This window comes from Dendrobates tinctorius, unplaced genomic scaffold, assembly GCF_039654945.1.
Source record: "Dendrobates tinctorius isolate UK_male_01 unplaced genomic scaffold, ASM3965494v1 ptg000001l, whole genome shotgun sequence".
Lineage (NCBI taxonomy): Eukaryota > Metazoa > Chordata > Amphibia > Anura > Dendrobatidae > Dendrobates > Dendrobates tinctorius.
The window spans coordinates 10,158,225-10,177,354 of NW_027361669.1; the positions used below are offsets into that span (position 1 = coordinate 10,158,225).

At 41.9% G+C, this 19,130-nt stretch overlaps 1 protein-coding gene across 1 annotated transcript in view; it reads left to right on the forward strand.

Annotated features, from left to right (window-relative positions):
- Positions 1-615: 615 nt before the first annotated feature.
- CPLX2 (complexin 2) overlaps positions 616-19,130 on the forward strand; it is a 312,758-nt gene continuing 294,243 nt past the window's right edge. The window contains exon 1 of the mRNA XM_073565473.1: positions 616-863. The gene's annotated coding sequence lies outside the window, so the exon portion shown is untranslated. The remainder of the gene's footprint in view (positions 864-19,130) is intronic.

Below are 19,130 nucleotides of genomic sequence, written 5' to 3' on the forward strand. Positions count from 1 at the left end.
TGTGGCCTCTCCACTCTTCCTCCAGACTCTGGGACCTTGATTTCCAAGTGAAATGCAAAATTTACTTTCATCTGAAAACAACACCTTGGACCACCGAGCAACAGTGCAGTTCTTTTTGTCTGTGGCCAAGGTAAGACACTTCTATTGATTCTATTCTATTTCCTCATGTGCTGGCATTGCAGGACCTTAGTTATCCATGGCTATTACCACTAGCAATGAGTTAACTTATTGTCACTATATCAGTGGTTGTAACCATGGATATCTAAGGTCCTGCAATGCCAGCACATGAGGAAATAGACATAGCGAATCATAAAATCTATACTGCATTTCTAATTGAAGGTATTCGCTAATATTAGGATAGGATCTTGGCAATGGGAATACCCCTTTAACTCTACCTTCAACCTTAAAAAACACTATGAAACTCTATCACTGGTCATGGTAATAATAATATAACCACTTGAGGCGAATACAAACCTATACCACAAGTGATTGCTTCCACCTCTCAGCCTGTCTTCTGTAGATTTTACTCTCCATAGAAAGGAAAGTTCTTGTGCGGAGAAAGACTTCCTGGTGTCCTGGGAGAGGTCTAGAAAGAGACTGAATTAGACAGATAGTGGTGAGCTGGCTGGGAAAGTGGATGATACAAATTCACGCAATGTATAGGACGCGCTAGTTTCGCAGCCAGGCGTGAGCAGGCTATTTTTAGCAAGGCTTTTCTGGCAGAGCAGGAGTGGGAGAGCTGTGAAGTGGTAGAGAGACACAGAAATATAGTGACAGGAAGGAAAAGCCAGGAGAAACACTGGGAAATACAAAGCAACAAGGCTGCCTCCATTTCATCAGCACCAACATTAATCCTCAGAGAGGTAGGTTCAGATATTTTATTCCTAATGTGTCTGATCTTTGTGCCTGCCACTGCTGGCGCGGGCCTCGCGGCATCCATTCGTTACGGTACTGGTAAATGGATATATCTTGGGTACTATTGTATGAAAGAGCTGAAGATGCCGGTCTGTGTGTGACGGAAGCTGTCACAGCTGTGTCTGGCTCAGCACCATGACTGAGGACAGCTCCTCTGGGGAGCTGAGCACTACACAAGGCAGACACAATAACACTGGATGTATAATTAGGCTGCAGGGCTGCTCTCAACTTGGCTTTTCCCCTCGATGTTTATCCGCTACAGGTGTGGGAACTGCTGCCCAACGCCTAACTGTGTCACTCCGGAATCTCCGGCTCATTCTCCAGCTATACTGTCGATGTTCTTTTAATTGACCTCTGAAAAAATGGTGAAAAAATATAGCATGGCTGAATCTTTTACATGAAAGCCTAATGTCTTTTGTGATACCTGACATGGTTCCAAGGGTTATTGCAGACATTTCTACAAACTACTGAGAGAATTTACATTCAGTCCAGTTAAACAAACCAAACATGCCTCTATACACAGACAGACATATGAAGAAAGATTCCATAAGACGTGCTTCTTTCACATTTCTTATACAAGGTTGAGTAGAAGATTAATGTTCTAGAAAAGCAAGGCCACTGAATCCCTCTAACATATACAGGACTTGCATCTGGAAATCACCAGCTGCCCATTATACCATCTAGACAGCTAGTGTAAAAATCTACGTTCAGCCGTGTGGAAATTACCCAGCTCGAGATGACCTAATATCCACTGACTTTCCTGAAGAATTAGGACGGCATTTACTGGAGATGCTATAATTGGTGTCATCCTGATTATAGTGGACTGTAAAAACATGGCTTTTCATACACATTTTACAAAGATAGACAGATAAATAGACATGAGATAGATAAGATTGATAGACTGATAGATAGATAGATAGATAGATAGATATGTGATAGATAATTGACAGATAATAGATAGATAGATAGACATGAAATAGATAGATTGATAGATATTATGGTTAATAATAAATAGATATGTGATAGATAATAGACAGATAATAGGTAGATAGATAATAGATTAAAGATAGATAGATAGATAGATAGATAGATACATAGATAAATAGATAGATACATAGATAGATAATAGATATATAGATACATAAGGGATAGATAAATAAGGGATAGATAGGTAGGTAGGTAGGTAGGTAGGTAGATAGATAATAGATAGATAATAGATAACAGATAGATAGACAGATAGATATGTGATAATCAACAGATAATAGATAGATAATAATTAGATAGATCTTAAATAGATAGATAGCAGATATATATGATAGATAGATAGATAGATAGATAGATAGATAGATAGATAGATAGATAGATAGATAGATAGATAGATATGGGATAGCTATCTCATTGTGATTTTTTTAGGACAATAATCCACAAAAAAAAACATTGATATGTGAATAGCACCATAGACTTGAATGGGTCCATGTACGATGTGTGAAAAATCACGGATAGAACCTGGACATTATTTATTGATATCTTATAGAGGCATAAAGCCATTAGTAAAATTGTTAGTTAACCCCTTTACCCCAGAGGGTGGTTTGCATGCTATTAGCAGCAGCAGGGGTAGGCTAATGGGAGAAATAGTCCCATCAGCCGCCACCTGCTGTCTCTTTCATCACTTAAATGTAACTCATCATTCTCCCCTGCTTGGCAGAGCCGGGGAGAATGATGAGAGCCGTGTTTGGCACCTGGCCCCAGGGAACAGCTGAGTTCCGGCAACAATTGCCCGCACACCACCCGTGTGCAACGGCAATAGCGATGACGTAATGATCCGTCCATGGTCAAATTGCCCCAGGTCACATGGACGGATCATTACGCCCGATATCAGAAAGTGGTTAATTTTAGCCTACAGACGTTTGGACATTTTTAGGGCACCATCACCAATCAATGTTTTAATCAACTGCAGACTAGGTTCCTCAGCTCTCACATTTTACATTCTTCAATTAAAGTATAATTTTAATTAGTTAGTGAATATAGGGGTTTAGTAGCTAATAAAAATAATAACTTGCTCACTTGGCCTATTGTTTTGGAGTTTTACCAGGCATTTTAGAAATTGAGGCTTTATTTTCAAGATTTGTTTCCTCCACCAAATTGTGCACTTAATTCTGTTATTGGAGATTTTGTGTGTGGCTAAGAATGCCAAAATCTAATCGACAGTGCATGTGAAATTAAATATCGTTATTGTTTGCCTATTTGGTTCCTTTATAGAGCTACATGAAATGTAAATATCACTAGGCGTTAAACTCCATAAATGTATGTGGACAAAGCTGTGTGTCATGTATTATTATATTTACAGCAGAAAGAGTAGAAACCTGAGAACACATTGTGATTGTGACTTGCACCGATGACCAGAAAGGTTTTCTGGGCTCAAGAGTTGCGATAACACTTGGCATATTGCATGATTCAGTAAGAGTAGAACATTTCTAGATTCTCCCACAAGTCCTGTACAAGTTAGTTTTATGCCATCTTGGTACTATAGAAGAAGACCATAATTTGTAACAGTAAGTTCATTTGTTACATGATATATGTTGATGAAGAAACTGTTGAGCATTGTTGTCCATGTAAATTTAAGTTTGGCTCTTTATATTAAAATATATACAGTACATATACATTTTAATTTAATTATTTGAATAATTATGTAAACCCCTTTGTAATTGAGTAAACCCCCAACAGACTGGGTCATTGATTGCAATCAAGATTTGTTATTTTGCACACATAAAAATAAATTTTCCTAACGTAGGCCATGTGGCAAAAATGAAGTATACCGTAGTGAAAGTCTAAGGAGCAAAGCTAAACTTTAAACTACAAAATTCTAATTCAGCCAGAGGTAAGTCTAATTATTCATTAAACAAGTGTCCAGAAGACAGTTGACTAAGAAATGGCGTTACTTAAAGAAAACTTCCTATTTCATACTGTCATCAATGGCACCACATGGAAGAGAAATGTCACCTGAGAAAGAAAATAATTCACAAGAAAGATAAAGGCTAAATAAAGTTCATCAAAGCTTTATTTATCAGTCAGAATACTGTAGCAAAAGTGATACAAAAATTTAACAAAGATGGAACTCATACCATCTCACAGAGATATCCAGGCCGACCACAGAGGTTAACACCTAAACAGGAGCATCTTCTAATGACAAGAGCTGAAGAAAATTGACATGTAAGTTTACTGCAGTTAGCTAAGGAAGTAGAAAGGCAAACCGGGATAAGTGATTCCCCTGACACAATACGGTATACACTCCAGAGGAATATCTTTCGTCGATTTTAACCACTGAGGGAGAATCTCTATGCATAAAAAGGCCCACCTTCAATTTATCACGGCCCATGTATAAAAATATGAGGACTACTGAGACTCTGTACTCTGGTGTGATGAGATAAAATTAAATGTTTAAGAAACTTATGACTTCATAACTGTATGGTGTCACAGAGCTGAGGAGCACAAAGAAAAGTGAAATACTTTTTTGCTCTCCAAAAAAATTTAAAAAAATAATAAAAAGTATGTGGTTTTCTCAATTTTTCTCAATATGAGACATATTGAAATGTATAACTGTACAGGGTGGAGAATGATTGTTGCACTGGGGCCCGCATACTTAGCGAGTATCTGTACACAGCCAGTAGAGAGTACGGAATGTGCATTGCAAAGCCTGAAATGGACGGAGAAAAAAAATAGAGGTTGCATTTCAGCAGCATGGAATGGGAAGAAAAGATTGAAAAGAAGTTAATGCAGTGCATTAAAAATATACAGTATACTGTAATAAATAATCAGGGCAACAATTTCATTAAATAGAAATATAAATGTCTGCTATTCTTTAAAGATATAGAGAACGAGACTAAAGTAGATAGCAGAGTACTGCGTAACTACAACCTGAGTTTATCATGCTGAGTTTTTGCAACCAGTTGAAAAATGAGATTCATTGTCAGCTAGTGTCTTGCATCTAAGTGCTAATAATCTGCATCAGCAAATGTCCTAGGTGCAATAAAACTAAGAGTCATATAGAGAGAAAGATCTGGGTTATGATTGTAAATCATTGACATAAAAACAGCGTGCAAAGTTAATCAGTAGCCTCTTAGGCCCGAAGAATACTGTTGTAATTTAACCCCTTCAAGACATCCACTGTACATGTACGGCGCAGCAGGAGTTCCCGCAAACCGCTGTACATGTACGGCGTGATGATCACGTTGGCACACTCCCATAGCTGGCGTGATCATCAACGAGTGTAAGCGACACACTAGACCTGACACCGTGCAGTAATGGCCACAATAGGTCCTAGCACCAATCGCTGGCGTTTAACTTCTTTGATGCTGCTGTCAATAGCAACAGCTGTATCGATTGGCTTGCACAGGGAGGAAGCTCCCTTTCTGCTCCGATCGGCGCAACACAATTGCGATCGCATTGTGTCAATGGCCCCTTTGGTGACCATGGTCCGAAAGGTGGTAGCAGGATCAACCAGGTTCGGTTGCCTGTAAGCTCCTGCTGAGAGAAGGAGCTGACACACCTCCTCCTTGTGTGCAAGATTCCCTGCAATGCAAAAGAATTTCAAAGTATTAATTCAGTGATCAGGTCAGGGAAAGTTGATGTCCCATACTGGGACAAGGTAAAAAAAAAAAACAATTTAAAAAACTTATTAAAAACTGAAAAAAAAATTTTTAAACCCTTTCTGCCATCTGACGTACTATCCCGTCCACGGTACCTGGGCCCGTATGACCGGGGATGGGATAGTACGTCATAGCGATCAACGGCGCCCCTGGGGTGGAGCGCCGCTAATCGCGGCCTGGTGTCAGCTGATTATCACAGCTGACACCCGACACTATGTGTCAGGGGCAGTCAAGGACCGCTTCCGGCACATTAACCCCTGGCACACTGCAATCAAACATGATCGCAGTGTACCGGGGGATTAGGGAAGAATCGCGTAGGGAGGGGGCTCCCTGCCGTGCTTCCCTGAGACCCTCGGAGCAGCACGATGTGCTGCGCTGCTCCGAGGGTCTCCTCCCTGCAGGCCCACGGATCCAATATGGCTGCGGGGGCCTTCGGGGTCCTGCAGGGAGGTGGCTTCCTCAGTGCCTGCTGAGAGCTGAGAAAGCCTGTGCAGCGCCTGTCAGATCGCTGATCTGACAGAGTGCTGTGCAAACTGTCAGATCAGCGATCTGACATTTTATTGTAATGTCCCACATTGGGACAATATAATAAAGTAAAGAAAAAAAAGTATAATAATAATTTATAAAAAATCCCTAAATAAATTAAAAAAATAAAAAATATTCCCTAATAAATTATTTTTTGTAAATAATAAACAATAAAAATACACATATTTAGTTTCGCCGCATCCGTAACAACCCGCCCTATAAAACTGTCCCACTAGTTAACCCCTCTAGTGAACGCCTTAAAAAAAAAACTAGGCAAAAAATAATGCTTAGATAAATGAATTACTACTGCGCTTAGAGTCACTGGTATCTATTGTCTTACTCAAATGGATTTGAAGAGAAAAAAAAAAAATCAAAGTCCAGAGCACAATAAAAGAACCAGGTTTGGACAGAGAACAACAATAAGTAACACTAAAAAAGTCATATATATCCCTTTGGATGCTTAATGCTAATTGTAGAGCAAGAAACCAAGATTACTTTGTAAAGCAGTAGGGGTTAACAGCCACTGAGGGGGAGGGCGGGCTGATTCTGTGTTTGGAGATCCCAAAAGTCCTTCTGTAAGTAATAACACTCCTTTTTTTTTTTTTTTTCTCTTCAAATCCATTTGAGTAAGACAATAGATACCAGCGACTCTAAGTGCAGTAGTAATTCATTTATCTATACAGACTTTCCCTTTGACATCTATGGTGACTGGTGTCTTTCTGCTTCTGCTGCTGGATTCCCTATATATACTTGAGCGCCACTGAGGTTTTTATATTAAAAAATAATGCTTTATCATCACACCACCGAACAAAAAGTGCAATATCGTGCGATCAAAAAGACGGATATGAATAAACATGTTACTGCTGAAAACGTCATCTTGTCCCTCAAAAAACGAGCTGCCACACAGCATCATCAACAAAAAAGTAAAAAAGTTACAGCTTGCATGATAAAGTGATGCAAAAATAATTATTTTTTATCTAAAATTGTTTTTATTGTATAAAAGCGACAAAACATAAAAAAATTATATAAATGAGGTATCGCTGTAATCGTAATGACCCAAAGAATAAAACACCTTTAGCAATTTTACCACACGCAGAACGGTGTTAGCGCCCCCCCAAAAGAAATTCATGAAATGCTGTTTTTTTGTCATTCTGCATTCCAAAAATCGGAATAAAAAAATGTCACTTGCCCGAAAATGGTACCAATAAAAACGTCAACTCGTCCCACAAAAAATAAGATCCCACATGACTCTGTGGGCCAAAATCTGGAAAAATGATAGCTTTTAAAATGTGGTGATGCAAAAACTATTTTTACAATAAAAAGCATCTTTTAGCGTGCGACAGCTGCCAAACATAAAAACCTGCCATAAATAGTAAATCAAACTCCCCGTTATCACCCCCTTAGTTAGGGAAAAATAATAAAATTAAAAAAATGTATTTATTTATATAGGGCTAGGGATAGGGGTGTGTTGGGGTTAGGGTTGAAGTTAGAATTGAGGGGTTTCCACTGTTTGGGCACATCAGGTGCTCTCCAAATGCAACATGGCATCTGATCTCAATTCCAGCCAATTCTGAGTTGAAAAAGTCAAACGGTGCTACTTCCCTTCCAAGCTCTGCCATGCGCCCAAACAGTGGTTTACCCCCACATATGGAGTATAAGCCTACTCAGGACAAATTGCACAACAACTTTTTGGGTCCAATTTCTCCTGTTACCCTTGGGAAAATAAAATATTAGGGGCAAAAATATGATTTTTTTGGAAAAAAATATAATTATTTTTATTTTTATGGCTCTACTTTATAAACTTTGGTGAAGCACTTGGGGACTCAAAGTGCTCACCACACATCTAGATAAGTTCCTTGGGGGTCTAGTTTCCAAAATGGGGTCACTTGTGGGGGCTCTCCAAATGCGACATGACACCCACAGACCATTCCATCAAAACCTGCACTCCAAAACGTCACTATTTCCATTCCGAGCCCTGACGCGTGCCCATACAGTAGTTTTCTCCCACATATGGGGTATCAGCGTACTCAGGACAAATTGCACAATAACTTTTGGGGTCCTGTTACCCTTGGGAAAATAAAAATTGGGGGTGAAAAGATCATTTTTGTGGAAAAAATATGATTTTTTAATTGTACGGCTGTACGTTATAAACTTCTGTGAAGCCCTTGGGGGTTCAAAGTGCTCACCACATATGTAAATAAGTTCCTTGGGGGGTCTAGTTTCCAAAATGGGGTCACTTGTGGGGGTTTCCACTGTTTAGGCACATCAGGAGCTCTCCAACAACTTTTATGGTCCAATTTCTCCTGTTACCCTTGGGAAAATAAAAAAAATTGAGGACTAAAAGATCATGTTTGTGGAAAAAATATGATTTTTTTATTTTCACGCCTGAGAGTTATAAACTTCTGTAAACCTCTGTGGGCGTTATAAACTTCTCCAAACGTGACATGGCGTCCGATCTCAATTCCAGCCAATTTTGCGTTGAAAAAGTCAAACGGCGCTTGTTCCCTTCCGAGCTCTGCTATGCGCCGAAGCAGATTCCCCCCCACATATGGGGTATCAGCGTACTCAGGACAAAGTGCACAATAACTTTTGCAGTCCAATTTCTCCTGTTACCCTTGGTAAAATAAAAAAATTGGACCTGAAGTAATTTTTTTGTGAAAAAAAGTTAAATGTTCATTCTTTTTAAACATTCAAAAAATTCCTGTGAAGCACCTGAAGGGTTAATAAGCTTCTTGAATGTGGTTTTGAGTACCTTGAGGGGTGCAGGTTTTAGAATGATGTCAGTTTTGGGTATTTTCTATGATATAGACCCCTCAAAGTGAATTCAAATGTGATGTGGTCCCTAAAAATAAAATGGTGTTGTAAAAATGAGAAATCGCTGGTCAACTTTTAACCCTTATAACTTCCTAACAAAAAAAAAATTTTGGTTCCAAAATTGTGCTGATGTAAAGTAAACATGTGGGAAATGTTACTTATTGCGTTTCTTGTGTGCCATATCTCTGTGATTTAAGGACATAAAAATCGAAATTTGGAAAATTGCAAAATTTTCAAGATTTTCACAAAATTTCCATTTTTTTCACAAATAAACACAAGTTATATGAATTAATTTATACCGCTATCATGAAGTACAATATGTCACAAAAAATCAATGTCAGAATCACCAGGATCCTTGGAAGCGTTCCAGAGTTATTACCTCATAAACGGACAGTGGTCACAAATGTAAAAATTGCCCTGGTCATGAACGTGCAAACCACCCTTGGGGGTAAAGTGGTTAAAAATCACAAAATAAAGAATGGAAAAATTGAAAATATATACCAATAAAAACATATTAGTGTAAAAACTAAAATAAACAAAGTACACATATTTGGTATCGCTGTGTCCAGAACGCCCTGATCTATGCAACTGTAACACTAGTTAACCTCTGGAGTGAACACCATAAAAATCATTAAAAAAGCATAGCAAAAAACTATGCATTTTTATCGTACCACCAAGAAAAAGTGGAATAAAATGTGCTCATTTTTTATAAAATTATTTTTATCGTGTAAAAGTGGAAAAACATAAAAAATTCATATAAATGTGATATCGCTGTAATCGTACTGACCTGTCTTATCACTGTTACCATATATTGAACGGCATAAAATAGACACTATTTCTGAATTGCTCTTTTTTGTTCATTTTGTCTCAAAGAAACTGAAATAGAAAGTGAAAAACAAATATATGTGCGCAAAAATTATACCAATAAAAACTGCAATTCATTTGGTGAACAACAAGTCCTCACCCCGCAAAAAACAAACCCTTACATTGCTCTGCTCTGTCAGCAGAAATAAAGAGTAATTATAGCCCTCGAAATATGATGAATCAAAATCCTTTTTATTGTAACAAAAAAAGTTTTTTGCTGTGTGATAGTTGTCAAACATAAAACACTGATATAAATCTGGTATCGCTGTAATCGCACCAACCCGAAGAATAAAATCGCCTAATCACTTAGGCTAGGTTCACATTAGCGTTTGGGTCCGCAGCGTATCATCCGCATGCACAAACGCATGCAAAAACGCATGGAAAATGCATGTTTACGCAGCGTTTTTTGTCCGCATCATCTAACAAATGTACGATAAAAAACTCATGTCAATGGGTTAACCAAAGCATGTGTGGTCCTACATAATTTCACCAGGATACATAATTGTATCTGTATCTCCTGTATCTGTCCGCTATCAATGGTATGTCCCGTGGCTGCAATACCTTCAGCATTCATCTTTCCTGAACCCCAATCACTCCTATAACTGTCTGCTATCAATAATTTATCTGTCCTTCTGGATCTGTTTTTTTTTTTCTCCTCCTTCCTGACTTCTAATTAATCCCCTCCTGTGTGTGCAAGCAGTGTCCCTGCTTCACTTCCCTCCTGATCACAACTGGGCCTGTTTGATGTGCATTTGAGCTGTTATAAATTCTAAGCAATTGGTCTGTCTAGACCCTGGTCTGTCATTGCAAGGATGTCATTATAAGGATAAAAAATTGAAATATGCCAGAAATGAGCCCGAAGTGACCAGAAGGTATGCCTAAACTCTGTTTTAACATACAAAATTTCTCTCTGCTAGCTCTACACTTACTCTCACCATGCTGAAATATGCTCTAATGGTTTTGCCTCCATTACTCCTAACTCTCCATCACTATCCACAGACCCCAGCACCTTCTAATCAAGTAATAATCTCTCCTTCCCTCTTGCCCCCACCTGACCTCCTCCGCTGACCTGCTCTTCAACTTCATATTGCTCCTAATAACACACAAAACACGTCTCCCACTCTCCTCCTCCCACCTGCTCTGCATCTCTCTGCTTCTCCTCACTGCTGGGGACATATCTCCCAATCCTTGACCCCCACAACTCATACCTTCCATTATTACCCCCTTCGATCACTCCCAATCCAATAAAAACACCCGAAATCTTTCCAGTCTCAAATCCGTGCCTTTGACGCCCACCCCCCTGCTCCCTCTCTCTGGATCACTCCGGAATGCCCGCTCCATCTGCAATAAACTCCATATGATTCACAACCTACTCCATGTGATTCACAACCTCTTTACCTCATGCAATTTTTCCTTCCTTGGCCTCACTGAAACATGGCTGACACCTTCCAACACCGCCTCCCCTGCTGCACTATGCTATGGCGGCCTCCACCTCACCCACACTCCTCGCCCTGGCAACAGACATGGTGGAGGAGTGGGCCTTCTTTCTTCCAACTGCACCTTCAACCCAATCCCACCTCTTCCCTCCCTTGTCCTCCCCTCGTTTGAAGTCCACTCTGTCCGCATCTACTCTCCCTCCAACCTCCAAGTGGCTGTCATATACCGACCTCCGGGCCCGACCACTGCCTTCATCGACCAATTCTCTACCTGGCTCCTTCACTTCCTCTCTGCTGACATTCCCACCATCATCATGGGCGACTTCAACATCCCCATTGACACCCACCAGTCAGCAGCTTCCAAACTCCTGTCCCTTAGTTCTTCCTTTGGACTTACTCAGTGGTCCTCCTCAGCCAACCACACAGACAAACACACATTAGACCTGGTCTTCACCCATCTCTGCTCCCTCTCTAACTTCACAACCTCCCCTCTCCCTCTATCTGACCACCATCTACTCACTTTCTCATCCCTGTCCTCCTCACCTGTCACCCATGTCCAGCAACACGCGCACCCCCTGCAGAAACCTTGCACATCTAGACACCCACACACTCTCTGACTCTATCCTACCACTGTCCTCCATATCGTCACTCCATGATACAGACACTGCCACTAGTCTACAATGTCACTCTTGCATCAGCCATTGACTCGGTCGCCCCTGTCATGCATAACAGAGGGCGACAAATCAATAGACAACCCTGGCACAATAACATCACTAAAAAGCTTCGGCAAGCATCCAGAATTGCTGAACGGCGCTGGAAGAAAACGCATTCCCAAGACGACTTCACTGCACTCAAACAAGCAACACTTGCATTCAAATCAGCTCTCTCCTCTGCTAAACAGGCCTACTTTACATCCCTTGTATCTTCCTTATCCCACAACCCCAAATGCTTGCTCAATACTTTTAACTCCCTCCCCCACCCACCTCTGCCCCCTCCAACTTCCTAATCTCTGCTGAGGACTTCGCCATGCACTTCAAAAACAAGATAAACCAAACACGGCAAGTCTTTATTGCTCAACCACCTCAACCCCTTTGTATTCCAGACCAATGCCCAAACCCCACAACCTCCTTATCCAACATCACTGAAGGGGAACTTGCTCATCTTCTTTCCAAATCACACCTCACCACTTGTGCACTTGACCCCATCCCATCCCACCTCCTCCTCCCCAACCTCGCCACCACTCTTATCCCATCTCTAACTCACTTCTTCAACCTATCACTAACCTCTGATACCTTCCCTTCTGCTTTCAAATATGCTACAATCACGTCTATCCTCAAAAAGCCAACCCTCGACCAAACCGCAATGTCTAGCTATTGCCCAATATCGCTGCTCCCATTTGCTTCCAAACTCCTGGAGCAGCATGTCCATGCTGAACTTTCCTCCCATCTGTCATCTAACCTGCTCTTTGACAATCTGCAATCTGGTTTCTGCCCCTATCACTCCACTAAGACAGCCCTGACCAAAATTACTAACGACCTACTTACAGCCAAAGTGAACGGACAATACTCTATACTCCTCCTTCTAGACCTGTCCTCTGCCTTCGACACAGTTGACCACTGCCTCCTACTACAAATCCTCTCTTCCTCTGGCATCAAAGACCTTGCCCTGTCCTGGATCTCCTCATACCTCTCCAACCGCACATTCAGCATCTCCCACTCCCACACTACCTCCTCATCCCACCCTCTCTCTGTTGGAGTCCCCCAAGGCTCTGTTCTAGGACCCCTACTCTTCTCAATCTATACACTTGGCCTGGGACAACTCATAAAGTCCCATGGATTCCAGTACCACCTTTATGCCGATGATACTCAGATCTACCTCTCTGGCCCAGACGTCACCTCTCTGCTCTCCAAAATCCCCGAGTGTCTATCAGCCATATCCCCCTTTTTCTCCTCCCGCTTCCTCAAACTGAATGTGGACAAATCTGAACTGATCATCTTTCCCCCATCTCACAGATCTTCCTTACCTGACCTATCTATACCAATTGACGACATCTGCTCCATCTCAAAAATATCTCTAGAGACTGTCCCTTCCTCAACCCTCACTCTACTAAAATGCTTGTGCATGCCCTCATCATCTCCCATCTCGACTATTGCAACATCCTTTTCTGTGGCCTCCTTGCTAACACCCTCGCACCTCTCCAGTCCATCCTTAACTCTGCTGACCGACTAATTCATCTCTCTCCTCGCTACTCCTCCGCTTCTCCTCTCTGCAGATCTCTTCACTGGCTCCCACTCCCTCAGCGTATCCACTTCAAATTACTAATACTGAACTACAAGGGCATCTATAACCTGTCTCCTCCATATATCTCTGAATTAATCTCCCGATATCTTCCCTCACGTAATCTCTGTTCCTCCCAAGACCTCCTTCTCTCCTCCACACTTATTCGCTCCTCACCCAACTGCCTCCAAGACTTCTCCCGAATAGCCCCGATCCTCTGGAATTCTTTGCCCCAACACGTCCGGCTATCTACCACACTCGGATCCTTCAGACGGAACCTGAAAACCCATCTCTTCAGGAAAGCCTACAGCCTGCAGTGATCCACGTCCGGCTATCTACCACACTTGGATCCTTCAGACGGAACCTGAAAACCCATCTCTTCAGGAAAGCCTACAGCCTGCAATGATTCCCGCTGCCCCCTCACCACTACTGGAGCTGCTGCAACCCCCCAACCTACTGTCTCCTTACCCACCATCCTGTAGAATGTATGCCCGAAAGGGCATGGTCCTCTCTCCTCTATATCAGTCTGTGATTGTTAGTTTGTTTACTGTAAGTGATATCCGTAATTTGTATGTAACCCCTTCTCATGTACAGCACCATGGAATCAATGGCACTATATAAATAAATATGAATAATAATGATAATTGCTCAGCCTCTGATGGTGTTGTGCGTTTGACGGGCCAGACCACATGTCAACCCTCACCGTCGTCCGCTCTCTGGTCTCAAAGTGCATGATATTTTCACGAATTATTTTCTGTCACTTGAGGGGGAAACTTCATGGCAAGAGCATGCTGTGTAACTTGTGTATTTTTTCCTTTGGAAATATATGTATACTGTATTTCAACCCCTTATGTGTTTCTCTGTTTGTAAATCAATGTTTAAGCATATGGCAGCATGTCGTGATGTAAGTGCATCATTGATAAAGAGATAAAAAAAATGATTTTTAGAAATTTTCATGTAGCCTCTTTTGACTTTGTTAAACCATATTCTTGCCATATGGTTTTTGGCAAAATGGCCCTAATTGGCCTTTTTACAGAAAAAAAGGAGAAATATTGCATTACAGCATTACCCAAAAAAACAACAAAAAGAAAAATAACGAAACATTACAACAAAATTAAAACTTGTGGTATGTTGGGGGTAGAGAATGCGGCAGCCCAGCCTGTGTTGCCTGCTGGCTAGTCTGGCCAACTTGTCCCTCGGCCTGTGTGGGGGCATACTCTTGCCCATGATGGAGGTAGTGAGCCGGCTCATGGGATTGTGGTGGATACTGGGCACTCTGATATTGGAGACGACTCTCCTATTGGGGCTGGTAGGGCCGTGACTCCAAACCACCAAAATGGCCATTTCGTCCCCAACCATATTGGGACCAGCCTCCAACACTGGCTGGGAACAAGTGGCCATATTGGTGTACTGGGTTATATCCTGACATTTGGAGATTATGTTGCCAATGTTGGGAAGGGGGGGAAGGGGGTGAGGTGTAGGCCCACATGTAGGAGGATCCTCAGACCCTGATTGAGCAAGCACTTGGGGTGGGGGTTAAGATGCATAAGATTCATGGGTGACAGCTGCCACCTCTCCAGAAACTCAAACACCTCATAAGGGGTATTAGGGGGTGTGCTTGCGTCAATTAGGATCTGAATGGATCCTCGCACACATAGCCGCACCTCACGGGAAGGGAAGAAAGATAACGGGCAAGGCTGTGTGAGTACGCCTCCTCCCCATCATCATTGGCAACTCTTGAAAGATAATTTAGGACCCCTGTGTCCACATTGGTCTTGGTGTCTGTGGCAGGGATATAGTGGCACCTTTGTCTACCTCGCCGGGATGGCACAGCAGGCTGGGGGGAGCCCTCTAGGCGAACAGTTGGGTTGCTGCTGTTGCCCTGTTCATCCTGGATGTCAGGTGGTGCTGCAGATGACGGGCCTTGTAGTGACTCTGTTCATCGTGGTGGTGTTTCTGGTGCAGGTCCAGGTTCTAGGGCAGGCTCAGGTCAAGCAGGAGAAGTTACTTGGGCCTGGCTCCTTGGAGGGTCACAAGATGGGCTAGACACCTCAACCCCTCCACCCACAGGATCGAGGATGGCCTCAGAATCAGACCCAGTCTCCCTTTCAGTGAGGTTAAGACTGAGTTTTGTTAATAAATATAAAATGCAGAAAAATGAAAATTTCTATCAGGCCCTCTAAAGCATATGTGTAATGTGGTGTAATTTTTATACTTACGGTCTGAGATCCATAATTGGAGCGAGGAAAGAGAGTCGGTCAAAGTATACATATTTCCGCTTTGTGGGGGCCGCATCACCACTTCTTGCCCACTGTTGGCGCTCACGGCGATACTGGTCGAGGATGCTGCGCCAGCGTCTCATCACATCTTCGACTGCAATGTGACATAAAATAAGTAAAAATAAAAATTATGTTCTAACAAGTTTTTGAAATAGGATCAAAGTCATGTGGCCTACTAGGGTGTCAGTTCTACCCAGGGAGGCATATATCATTGGTGCATCCAGACCAGATGCACAGGGTCCCAGTAGCTCAGGGGGCAAGTGCCAACTTTTAAACTGGTTTAGCTAGGCATTATGAGGAGCTTGTGGACAGGGTCACATTCTCTCAGGGTCAAACAGTGGGTCCAAAAAGAATCTACAGGCCACAAGAGGCCAATATCAGAAGCACAGGATCGGGGGGGCCTACTTGTAAAATCATTTTTTGATGGCAGGTATTTTGACATACATAATTTATGGTCACTTACTCAGGTGCTGCTGCTCCTCACGTGGCCGATCACCAAAATCGGAAAACATTTGGTGACATATGCGCCTCCATGCAGCCTCCTTTCTGGCCCGGTCAGCATAATGTGCATCCCATTGGTCCCATAATTCTGGGCGATCCTGCACAAGCACAATTAGCATCTCCACATTAAGGTTCAGGTAGTAGGGTGCCATGATGCTGTTCTCCATGGAGGCATATTTCCTGGATGTCTGGAACGTTTTTTGAGCTAATTAGCATGTCTAAGCTTCCTGATAATTGCTTGGACCATTTCCTGTCACTTGCCAAAGTCCTGCCAAAGTCGTGCGTATTTCTCGCAAGTCACAAGTGTGGTCCGTGTGTAATGTGGTTTTTTTTGCGCACCCATAGATTTGCATTGGGGTATTGCGGGCGGAATACGCTGACATACTCAGCATGCTGCGATTGTCTCGGCCCGTAAAATACACAAGAGAAATATACGGCTGTTGGCAGCTGCCCCATAGAGAATCATTGGTCCGTGTGAAATACGTGGTCTTTACGCCTCTCACTCGTCCGTATTCCTCTCTAGTGTGACTCCGGCCTAATGCTAACAATTCCCTGGATAGTTTTTCATATGGCTTGAAAAGAAGACTTTATTGAAAAGAAGGCATGTCTTTGACTGCTATTTAGAAAAATATTATGTTTCTTACCTAAAATTGGAGAACTCCATGACTCAGACAGCACTCGTAATTATGGTAGTCTATGGCACAATTTAGCTGTCTAATTTTTTCCTCAGACCGAGTGGTCCACAGAAAATATTGAAGACCTGTTGATCCGAGGGTCAGATCAAAATCTGCAATGCAAGTCTAGGGGCCGGGAAAAAAATCAGACTGCACTCGGATGACATGCGAGTGGGGTTCGATTTTCATGGACTCAAACTCTGATCAGAACAATTGTTCCAATTTTCTCGTGCATGAAATAATCGAACATCTCAATGAGATCTAAGCATTTACTGCTGACATTCCTTCATCAAAAACGCATCTTGGCATAAAATACATGTATTTTTCCATGCGTTTTTGATAGGATTTTTTTTGTGCTTTTTCCATTCATTAAAAAGGGTGAAAAACGTTGAAAAAACATTGAAAGAATTTACATGCTACAGAATTGAAACTGCTTCAAATATGAAAGGAAAATAAAATGCTTTTTTGCTGCAAAAGTTTGAAGAAAAATGCAAGCATAGCGCAGCAAAAACGCAGCGTATGAACATACCCTATTACTCCATTACCAGAACTCTTTTTATTAATCCAAGAAACTTTACTAATATTAAAACCTGGTCTTCTAGTATCACAATACTACAGAATTTGTTATCATGGTATATGGTCACCTCATATCTTTCAACGTATTGCTCTTTTATTTCGTCTTGGAAACTGAACAAAATGTTCACTTTATGGAGAAAAAAATCCTAAAATTTATCAAATCTCCCTCACCAAGCTAAGCCTTGTTAAAATATAAGAAAATGCCAATTAAAGGAAACCTGTCACCTCGATTCTGAGCTATGAGCTGCGGCCACTGCCTTTTGGGTCTTATCTACAGTATTAAGGAATGCTGTAGATAAGCCCCTGATCCAACCTGAAAGATAAAAAAAACAAGTTATATTATACTCACCCGGGGGCGGTCCGGTCCGATGTGTATCGCAGGTCCGAGTCCGGCGCCTCCCATCTTCTTGCGATGTCGTCATCTTCCTTGCTTCATGTCGTGGCTCCTGCGCAGGCGTACTGATCTGCCCTGTTGAAGGCAGAGGCAAGTACTGCAGTGCGCTGGTGCCGGGAAAGGTCAGAGAGTCCCAGCGCCTGCGCACTGCAGTACTTGGCTCTGCCTTCAACAGGGCAGATCAGTACGCCTGCGCAGGAGCCACGACATGAAGCAAGGAAGATGACGACATCGCAAGAAGATGGGAAGCGCCAGACCCGGACCTGCGACACCCATCGGACCGGACCGCCCCCGGGCAAGTATAATAAAACTTGTTTATCTTATCTCTCAGGTTACATCGGGGGCTTATCTACAGCTTTATAGAATGCTGTAGATAAGCCCCTGATGGTGGTGCCGGCAGCTGATACTCGAAAAATGGGGTGACAGATTTCCTTTAATTAGATAGTGATTTCGTTTTACTCCATCCAGACGTAGAAAAATATCTTACTGCCGAAAGTTGTATTATTAGAAAAGTGACATTCACAAACAGGAGCTTATGAAATGTTTATGGCACAAATTACATGTGAGAGTACACTAAACAAGGAGAAGAAATTCTGTGGCCTGGAGAAAATCTAATGAGCACTTGTAACCAAGCAGCCCAGAAAAGATAATGTTCCTGATGTCACGGCTCAAACATCATCTCTTTCATCTTTGCTGTTTTCATGATTTTTTAAAGATTTCCCAAAAACTTCGTAAAATCACAAATGAAAGACTAAAGGGAAATGTCAAATTTGTGGATTTACTGTAGCTGACAGTTTCCATTCCTTGTACGACTAAGCAAATAAATTAGCAGCAACGTAACCAATAGAAAACTTGGGCACCCATTCCTAGCAGAGCGAAGACTCACTTTTAATGCATCCAGTGCTCTGCAATTATGCAGCTTCATTACCTCTATGTTCACACCCAAATGAAATTGTATTTTTCACTGTTTCATTGTGGATATTTCCATAATTAATTCTCTTGGCATCTCATTTAAATTATCATGCATTTACCATTTTATAGAGCTTGTGTAATTGTTTGTTATCAGGCATAGGCAATTTCCTGTGTTAAAATAGGTAGACACATACTAAAATGTAGTATAATACATAGTATAGTATTAGTATAGTGGATAGTATTAGTATGAGGGACGAGAGTCTAGGGGAATGATTCATTCATGATGTGTATGTCAGTCTTTGGCCAGTGTCACACTT